This window comes from Panicum virgatum, chromosome 6K (assembly GCF_016808335.1).
Source record: "Panicum virgatum strain AP13 chromosome 6K, P.virgatum_v5, whole genome shotgun sequence".
NCBI lineage: Eukaryota > Viridiplantae > Streptophyta > Magnoliopsida > Poales > Poaceae > Panicum > Panicum virgatum.
In genome coordinates, this window is record NC_053141.1 from 8,897,178 (window position 1) to 8,906,196 (window position 9,019).

Below are 9,019 nucleotides of genomic sequence, written 5' to 3' on the forward strand. Positions count from 1 at the left end.
CTTTTTCTATTGGGCCCTCTTCTCTGCTAGTACTTTTTCTCAAACTCCCCCTCAACAAGACGAAAAAGAAACTCCCCCTCAACAAGACGAAAAAGAATCTTTTGGAAGCTATGATTCTCAATTTTTTTGACGCCAAAATAGCAAATTAGGTCTTGTTTATCCAAAATTTGAAATTTCAAAAGAATATTGCGGCACCTGCATTGGAGAATTAAATCTAGATGAAATAAAAAATTAATTGCACAGTTTGTTTGTAGATTGTGAGACGATTCTAATGAATCTAATTAGGTCGTGATTAGACACTAAATTACTACAATAAATATATACTAATGATGGATTAATTAGACTCATTAAATTCGTTTCGTAGTTTACAGACAAATTTTGTAATTAGTTTTATGATTAGTCTATATTTAATACTTTAAATGTAAAAATAGTTTTTTCAAAAACTTTACACCGTGCGGTGCATCTAAAGGAGGCCTTACAAGTTAAATAATTTGATTTGGATGTTTGGCGATCCTAACATGAAATTTTTTCCTAAAGACAAACGAAGCGCTCCTACCTCTTGCATCATTCAACCGATGAATACGGCCAGCCCATCCTATAGCATGAACCTGAGTTTTCGCAAAAAATAAAAATGAAATATGAACCTGAGTTGGGTGCTGGTTTCATTTTTTTCTTCCTCCATTTCTAGGTCAGTCACTTGGTACCTCAAAAGTCTTTTTTTTTAAGGGGTACCTCAAAAGTCCACAAGACCACAACACTGAACTTGGATATGGCTTCGAATGGTATGCACAATTTAGTCACCGCGGATGGATAGAACTGGATGGCCAAGAGCACTTCCTTCACACACGAAATGGGGCAATTTATCGGTGGCCTTTCCCTAGTTAGGAATCATACTGTATGCGCGCGTGTTGTCGGATGAACACAAGTCCATGCACGTGACTGATACTGTGGTCATATTTGGTTTCCCCGTGAATTTTTTTTCACAAAAAGACGAATGCATACATGGAGTACTAAACGAAGTTTATTTGCGAAATTTTTTTACGGATGGGTATAACTTTTCGAGCCGAATCTAATGAGCCAAGTTCCACCATGATTGGCTACAGTAATGCTACAATAACCACATCTAATCATCCTCTAATCATGCGGTCAAATGCCTTATTAGTTATAGCACATGCTACAGTACCATAATTTTGGAAGTTATTTTGTGATTAGACTTCATTTGGCCACAGCACAACAGAGAGAATCAACCATCAAGTTGCAAACGGAAAGACGGAAACACAACTCCAACATCAACTAACATGAACTCGTATAACATTGCATTGTGCATTTGTGCTGACGACGATAGAGTAGTTTGACGAACTGTTTCAGATCAACTCAATCTTGGAGGCTCCTACCACTATTTGACAACCTCATGATGCAAGGGCAAATCTAGCAGCAAACTGTACTAACCCTAAACACTCTAGGCAGATGACACTGCTACTGCAGCTGCTGCCACCACAGAACACTCTAGGCAGGCATCGGCCAATGCAAATTAGTGATGTTGATGGACTGTATTAGAAGCAACCAGTTTAGTTTGCAAATTATGCGCTTGTGCTTTTGCGTTGCTCTGTGTGTGCACCCCAGTTTACTCTGTTCGGCATCAACTCCAACGGTGACCAGGGTGATGCCGTTTAGCAGTATAGTAAGTTGCTTAGGGGGGAGCTGCGTCCGGTAGTAGGCAATGATGTGGACGACGCTGCTTTGGCACTCCGCCAAGAAAAGTACACCTTCTTCTAGTGTATGTGTCCCTGGTTGACACAAAACAGATACTCGAACCACAATGTTCATCAAGTTATACACATGATTGCATTAGATGAAATGCTCATCGACAGTATTGTCTTGCATCATCATTCAAAAAAAAAAAGGAAAAAAAAAGTTCGGTTTACACCCTCGACCTATCACAAAAGTCCAATTTTTAACCTTCCACTATGAAAATAGATAACAGAGGTCATCCAACTATTAAAACCTGATAAATTTGGCCGGTGATTTTGCATTTTACGAGAATTAAAAATATTCAAATTTAAACTAAAAAATTCATAAGTAATTCATTTTATATCAAAAAAATATGAAACTCTTATAAATTTTTTTCTAAAAATGTAACTTATTTATTAGCATGAGTTATTCAGATCCAAATTTTTTATTCATAATATTTGGTTGTAGTTATGCCTATTATCTTTTAATAAGTAAGATTCAACCAGAGCAATAATAGATAGGTTATTATTTTGGAAAAAATTTGGTACTAGACTTTTTAAATCTAATTAGATTTTTTTATTTTTTAAAAATATAAAACTACCTTCGAAACCACTCTAAGGATCAAATTTGCCCAGTTTTAACAGTTGAATGACCTATGTTATCCGACTTGAGCTAAATTTGCTCAGTTTTAACCGTTGAATGATCTATGTTTTCTGATTTTGTAGTTAAATGTTGAAAATTTGATTTTTACGATAGTTTAAAGGTGTAAATTGAACTTTTCCTAAAAGAAAAGGAGAGAGTATGCTTACATGGCCAGAGAAAAAACAAACGGGAGTATCAGACCAAAAAAAAAAACAGAACACTTACAGTCCTGCATTATCTAGTAGCATATACAACAAGCAATAGTGAGCACACACGATCTCCGGCAAGCACACAGTGGAGTGGACAGATACATACATCAAGCAAATACAGTACTACTAGGTTTAAGAGAGGAATGATGTAGTGCATGGTTTTTTACATGGTGATATTTACCAGCAGAAATCAGGAAGTAATAAGGCACGCTGAAATGTCGAGCTAGCTATTCGCCGACAACTCCGATGGTGATGAGGGAGAGCGCAAGCAGGAGCAGAGCAAACATGCCGAAGCAGAGCACCGGACCTGCCTCGCCGGAGACCGCCGTGACAGCAGAGGAAGCTACGACGAGCCCCACGACGGCGAGGTGGCGACGCAGGAACGCTGCGAGAGCGCGCGCGCCGTCGCACGCTGCGGGGCTGTAACGAACATGTCACCATTTATGCCATTTCGAGTGATTTTGGTGATCGAATGACAACGCAATCAATGGGACTAATGGTTTTGTTAAGAGAACATTTTTAGATCCCAGGGATGAAGTAAAAAGGCCATACAAAATAAAACACGAAGAAAGAACTAAAAGAAACACTGAATTGGAAGAGTTATGCAGAAATCAGTAGCACCGGTTGAACCGATGTCTAAGCATCGGTGCATCCGATGGTTGTCGAAAGATCCGACGCCCTGGTGTTTGTGAGGCACCGGTTGAACCGACGGCGTCATGACAGGCATCGGTACATTGGATATACTATGTTTCAGAGACGATGTCAAGCGCCCAGGAGAAGATCTTTCTGCACCGGATGAACTGGTGATGCATCGGAGCAAAGCACCGGTGTAATGACGTTAGCAGAATTGAAGAAGGCCAACGGCTAGTTGAGTGTTGTGAGTGACCGGTTTAACCAACGGGCAAGCATCAGTTCAACCGATGATCACTGTGTCAGCAATCAGGAGTTCAACGTCTACTTCGGGTTTAGAGTGACCGGATGAACCGACGCTACCCTTGCCAGAGGCATCGGTTCATCCGATGGTACGCAGATTTTTGCTAACCGTTGGAGCAACGGCTCCACGACTTGGAGACCTATATATATGGTATCCCCCGGTCATTTGAAGATTGTTGGAGTTCAAGGAAGTCACATACACACCCAAGAACCACTCCAAGCCATCCAAGAGCTTAGTGTTCATATCCTTAGCCTTTAGCACACTTTAATAGTGTTGTGTAAAGGATCAGCTCTTAGTGAGTGAGTTTGCAAGGCCTTGAGCCCTTGTGATGTGGTTCTCTAGTGAACCAAAAGAAGAGCTTGGTGCGCCGGCTCCTTGGAGAAGCTCCTTGGTGGAACTCGGGGTCAAGGTGACCGTGATTGTGTTCACGGAAAAGACTTGGTGGCCGAGTAGCAATACTCTTAGTGAGTGCTACAATAACGTGGATGTAGGTGTGCCATTGTGGCTAACCGAACCATGGGATAAACACCCGCGTCAAGAGTTTGCTATCTCCTATCCCGTTCTTTAAGCTTCCGCATTTCATACTAGCAATTTGTATGCTTTTACTTTCATAAAGTAGTTTCTTGATAGAAAATGCTATAGGTTGCTAAACTCTTTTGGGATAGGGGTTTCACACTAAAACAACCATAGTTGCACATCTAAATAGTTTGTTTTAGTTTAAGTTTTGTGCAAACTAGTTGGAGCCATAGGTCTAAGTTTTAGAGTGCCTAATTCACCCCCTCTCCCTCTTAGGCTAGAGCACCCGATCCCTTTCAATTGGTATCAGAGCCGGGACTCACCTCTCTCACGAAGAAAGCCAATTCCATTGGCAAATTTGTGTTTACCGGCTCACTTGATCGGCTAGGCTTCACCGCCTACTGAGTTAGCTCTTTAAGGGAAAGGGATGGATTCTCTAGGACCTCCTCCACATTTCGATGACACGGGCTTCCAACGATGGAAGATCTTGATGCAATCACACCTCCAAGCTAAGGGCCTAAATGTTTGGAGAGTAACAAGTGAAGAAACTAAGAGCAATAGTCAACAAGAGAAGCAATATGATGCTATAGCCAAGTGTGCTATTTTAAACTCTCTTGGTGAAAATGTGTTCAACCGTGTGTTTGCTTGCGAAAATACTAAAGTTTTATAGAAAACTATTAGTGAGAACCATGAAGGCACAAAAGATATTACAAATGAAAGATATCATGTTCTCATTGATAAACTTAATAGCTTCAAGCAACTTGATCATGAAAATACCGAAACTATGTACTCACGGTTGAATATTTTTGTGAATGAGATTAACTCTTTAGATATGAAGAAAATTGAAGATTTGGAACTCATTCGCAAGATCATTCACTCACTCCGAAGGCCGGACTATAATTTGGTGACCACAATTCTATATGAAAAAGATATCAACACAATGACACCAAATCAAGTCATCAATAAGGTGATCTGCCATGAGCTACGTCATGATATCAAGCCAAGAGCGCCACCTTCTTCAACAACACATAGTACACTTGCATGCAAGCAAGTCAAAAAGTTGAAGAAGATGGCCATCAAAAATAATTCAAGTGAAGTGGAAGAAGAGGAGGCATGACAAAACTCCTCAAGTGATGATCAAGAGCCAATGAACCCCTACCTTTACAAGCAAGTAAAGAAGATGAACAAATGCTTGAAGGAAATCAACTCTATGGGGACGTCATCGACCCTCCGACTTGGTGTGGAGCGGCGACGACACTTTGTGCGGGGGACGTGGAGACCCCCATCCTTTGCGGAGAAGCTCCTTAGTGGAACCCGGGGCCAAGGTGACCGTGATTGTGTTCACGGAAGAGACTTGGTTGCCGAGTAGAAATACTCTTAGTGAGTGCTACAACAACGTGGATGTAGGTGTGCTTTTGTGGCTAACCGAACCACGGGATAAACACCCGCGTCAAGAGTTAGCTATCTCCTATCCCGCTCTTTAAGATTCCGCATTTCATACTAGCAATTTGTATGCTTTTACTTTCATAGAGTAATTTCTTGATAGGAAAGGCTATATGTTGCTAAACTCTTTTGGGACAGGAATTTCACACTAAAACAACCATAGTTTCACATCTAGATAGTTTGTTTTTATTTAAATTTTGTGCAAACTAGTTGGAGTCATAGGTCTAAATTTTAGAGTGACTAATTTACCTCATCTTCCTCTTAGGTTAGAGCACCCGATCCCTTTAAGAGGCCGGCGGCTGCGGCTGGGCCGTCGTCGGCCACCACAAGGCCGGCGGCGATGATGCTGGCGCCGGCGAGCACCCCCGCGAAGCTGATGAGCGAGCCGAATGTCCGTATGCACGCACGCAGCTTTGCCCAGCTTTGCAAGTACCAACCTGCTACGCTCGTTCGTTGGCAGCACACGATCGCCTGCTAGGAGTCCCGCTGCGTGATTGCGTCAGCAAAGCGGCCTGAATGCTCAAGTCCACCGCAACCTGCTGCTGCGCGCAGAGGAACGGGCAGGGGGCACGCGCGCGCTTCCACTTCACGAGCCGGCTTATGGAAAACGAGCGCCTCTACTTTTTATAAAAAATAAAGAAAAAAAGTTTTTTTTACCCCTTTGAATTTTGGGCCGAGTCTGTTTTTCTTTCAGAACTTTAAAACTGGCCGACCAGCCTTCTCGGACTCCCGAAACTAGTCGCACGACCTCATTGAGCTGGTTTGAGGACAGTTTTACTATTTTTATTTTATACTTATTTTAACTAAATCTTTGAAAAATCATAATAAATCACAAAAAAATTATAAAATAGAAAATAAAATTTTGTTGGACTCCACATAAGTAGATATACACAGTGAATATATTATATGATATATTTTAGTACAATATTTTTATTATATCTTTAGATATATATTTTTCTATAACTAATTTATAGCTACAGTTTTCGTCGTCCAATTATGGTGAAAATTTTATGGTAGACTAATCATTATATGATTAAGCTGTAATATAAATTTTATAGTTATTGGAAAAAAATTTACTGGTCTATAGATTTATCTATATAAATTAGATAAATCTATAGAAAAATCTAGACGAATCTATAGATAAATCTATAACTCAGTCATACATGATCCAATAATCATAAAATTTTTTGCTACAGCTCAACCATATAATGATTAGCCCATCATAAAAATTTCACAATAACTGGACGACGGGAACTGTAGTTATAAATTAATTACAGAAAAGTATATATCTAAAGATATAGCAAAAACTTTGTACTAAAGTATTCCATATAATATATTCACGGCATATATCTAATCTACTCATGTGGAGTCCAACAAATTTGGAATTTCTATTTTATGATTTTTTGTGATTACTATGATTTTTCAAAGATTCAGTTAAAATAAACATAAAAGAAAAATAGTAAAACCGCCTTCAAACCCGTTCAAGGAGGTCGTGCGACTGGTTTCGGGAGTCTGAGGAGGCTGGTCAGCCGGTTTCAAAGTTCAGGGAGGAAAAATAGAATCGGCCCAAAGTTCAGAGAGGAAAAACGGAATCGGCCCAAAGTTCAGGAAGGCAAAAAGAACTTTTTTCAAAAAATAAACTGTGAAAGTTGCCCTTTTAAGCTTTCGGTGCCTACATTGCCCGTCCATTCGCCAAGCTGGCCAACGTGCGTTGGTAATGAACATGCAGCCCACGGCCTTCTGGGCCGGCCTGAACCAAATCTAGTCGTGTGGTTCAGAAGTTTTTTCTTTTTTATATTTAAAAAAAAATTAAAATTTCAAAAATATATGTCCGTTTTCAAATATTTCAAAAATATACCCCGGTCGCCCTCCCATAGGGCGACAGGCCCAATGTGTAATTTTTTTTTCAAATTTGCAACGAAGTCCCTGGAGAGAAAAAAAAAGGCGGGGGACCTGTCGCCCCCCCAACGTGCGACAGGGGCCTGTCGCCCTCCCCTCGGGCGACAGGTCCCATTGGGGGGGCGACAGCCCCCCCTTTTTTTTCTCGGACTTTTATTTTTGCAGGGACCTATTTTGAGCTATTCGAGCGTGTATTCGTCATCATCGTCGGCAAGATCTCGGCCGCTAACTCCTACCGCACGTTACTTGTCCTTCATTAAATCACGGAAAAAAATCGCAAGAATTTCCCTTATTTCACGAGCATTATGGAACCCACAAACATAATAAGTTCACAAGAATATCTATAAAAACAAATGACAAGTAACCTACCACAATCATAAACATCGGATACAAATAAGCGGTCCACAGCTATCTCATTACAAATAAACATCATATACATCTAACCACCCCTAGGGCATCGGACCCTCTTAGCCCTCTGCTGGATGCGGACATGTCCCTCGGAGTAGGTGAGAACATCCGGAGACCTCACCTGTCGCTCAGGACGCGCAAGGGGCTGCGGTGTCTGCTGCTGAGAGATCCCAAGTGGTGCTCCTCCTAGCTGTGAATACCCCAAGACATCGGGGTCACCTTGCGCGGCAGGCTCTTCTGGACTCAAGCTGTCGAAGTCGTCTAAGGTGAATGTCTCGTTATCTGGTCGAAAGGAGGAAGAAGAAGGTCCGGCGCCCGCATCGGGGTAGAATCCTACGCAAAAAATATGGATGTTAGCGTACGCTCGTATATTTCGTAATGACATGTAGAAACCGAAATACGAAACATAAATTAACCTGTGCACGCCGGTATCTGTGGCCCCGGTACCATCCCTGGATACGGTCCGCCAACTGGTGCTGTCCCTCTAAACATTCCAGTATGGCCGAACGCAGTAGCTGGATCGTATCCTGTATGTGATATTAGTAAATATGTAGGAACACTTGATGTAATTTTAAAGAGATATGTACGTTACCTGTACTTGGGAAGAACTGCGACGTCGGCCCGTGTATGGTCGACAGACACGGGAACGACGACGACGCCTGAGACGACCCGTGGCTGTCTTCGTACTGCACACGGCTTCCGAAGTTGTGCGTTACCTGACGCAACTGATCACGCTGCCTCGACCATGCCTCTATCTGCTCAAACTGGGTCATTGGGGATCCGGCACGTACCCTCGTCAGGTAAGTCGAGCAGTCCGTCTCCATCATGTTGCAAAGGCGAAACTGCATCAATTCAGTAAAGTTACAAACACATGAATTATCTTATGAATATGATTATATATATATGCAAATATGATCAAGAGACTCACCGCGCCAGCTAGTGCCTCCACGTGGTGCCGGGCATAGCCATCCTGAGGCCTCGCCTGGTGTGGCTGCGGGTGAGTGTCAACAAAAACCAGACGAGCCCGAGTCCGGGGTAAGTACCAGGTGAGGTAAGCCCTAAAGGAGCTATCTGTGTGTGGTCCTGTTGGATGGACCAAGTGCTCGTCTGCCTGTTCCCATTGGTCCACCCACGGCTGGATCTTGGTGAGCCAATCATCAGAGCACGGTAAGCCACTCCTTGACAACCTACAAAGTGGACCACGAAGAATCGTTAGAATCGACACGAATGTATGAGC